Source organism: Labrus mixtus, unplaced genomic scaffold (genome assembly GCF_963584025.1).
Source record: "Labrus mixtus unplaced genomic scaffold, fLabMix1.1 SCAFFOLD_51, whole genome shotgun sequence".
NCBI classification, from domain to species: Eukaryota; Metazoa; Chordata; class Actinopteri; order Labriformes; family Labridae; genus Labrus; species Labrus mixtus.
This window is the reverse complement of record NW_026870359.1, coordinates 247,501-250,000: the sequence shown is the minus strand read 5'-3', so window position 1 is coordinate 250,000 and position 2,500 is coordinate 247,501.

Genomic DNA, 2,500 nt, shown 5'->3' with positions numbered 1-2,500 from the left:
GTACACACACACACACAGTACACACACACACACACACACACAGTACACACACACACAGTACACACACACACACAGTACACACACAGTACACACACACACACACACAGTACACACACACACAGTACACACACACAGTACACACACACACAGTACATACACACACACAGTACACACACACACAAACACACATGCAGTACACACACACACACAGTACACACACACACAGTACACACACACACAGTACACACACACACACAGTACACACACACACAGTACACACACACACACACACACACACACACACACAGTACACACACACACAGAGCTGAGGGGATTCTGCAGTATGGAGTGAGAGCGCCCTCTGATGGACAAACTTGATTATGAAACTGTTAATAGAAAGGAAGGAGGCGGAGCCAAACACTCGTCTGTTTCACACACACACAGTACACACACACACAGTACACACACACACAGTACACACACACACACACATAGTACACACACACACACACACAGTACACACACACACACACACACACAGTACACACACACACACACACAGTACACACACACACAGTACACACACACAGTACACACACACACAGTACACACACACACACAGTACACACACACAGTACGCACACACACACACACAGGACACACACACACAGTACACACACAGTACACACACACACACACACACACACACACACACACACACACACACACACACAGAACACTCACACAGAGCTGATTGGATTCTGCAGTATGGAGTGAGAGCGCCCTCTGCTGGCCAAACACTCGTCTGTTTCACACACACACAGTACACACACACAGTACACACACACACAGTACACTCACACACACACACACACAGTACACACACACACAGTACACACACACAGTACACACACACACAGTACATACACACACAGTACACACACACACACACACACACACAGTACACACACACAAACACACACACACACACTGTACACACACACACACAGTACACACACACACACACACACACAAACACACACACACACAGAGAGCTGAGGGGATTCTGCAGTATGGAGTGAGAGCGCCCTCTGCTGGACAAACTTGATTATGAAACTGTTAATAGAAAGGAAGAAGGCGGAGCCAAACACTCGTCTGTTTCACACACACACAGTACACACACATACACACACACACACACACACACACACACACACACACACACACACACACACACACACACACACACAGACACACACAGACACACACACACACACACACACAAAAACACAGAACACACACACACAGAACACACACACAGTACACACTCACACACACAGTAGACACAAACACACACACAGTACACACACATAGTACACACACACACAGTACACAGACACACAGTACACACACACACACAGTACACACACACACACACAGTACACATACACACAGTACACACACACACAGTACACACACACACACACAGTACACACACACACACACACACAGTACACACACACACACACAGTATACACACACACAGTACACACACACAGTACACGCACACACAGTACACACACACACACACAGTACACACACACACACACACACACAGTACACACACACACAGTACACACACACACAGTACACACACACACACACACACACACACAGAACACACACACAGAGCTGAGGGGATTCTGCAGTATGGAGTGAGAGCGCCCTCTGCTGGCCAAACACTCGTCTGTTTCACACACACACAGTACACACACACACAGTACACACACACACAGTACACACACACACACACAGTACACACACACACACACACACACAGTACACAGTACACACACACACACAGTACACACACACACACAGTACACACACACACAGTACACACACAAACACACACACAGTACACACACACACACACAGTACACACACACACACACACACAGTACACACACACACACACACACACACACACAGACATATACACAAACAGACACACACACACACACACACACACACACAGTACACACATACACACACACACAGTACACACACACAGTACACACACACACAGTACACACACACACACACACACACACACACACACACACACAGAGCTGAGGGGATTCTGCAGTATGGAGTGAGAGCGCCCTCTGCTGGACAAACTTGATTATGAAACTGTTAATAGAAAGGAAGGAGGCGGAGCCAAATACTCGTCTGTTTCACACACACACACAGTACACACACACACAATACACAGACACACACAGTACACACACACACAGTACACACACACACAGTACACACACACAATACACACTCACACACACAGTACACACACACACACACAGAACACACACACACACAGTACACACACACACACACACAGTACACACACACACACAGTACACACACACACACACAGTACAAACACACACACACACACACACACACACACACACACACACACACAGAGCTGAGGGGA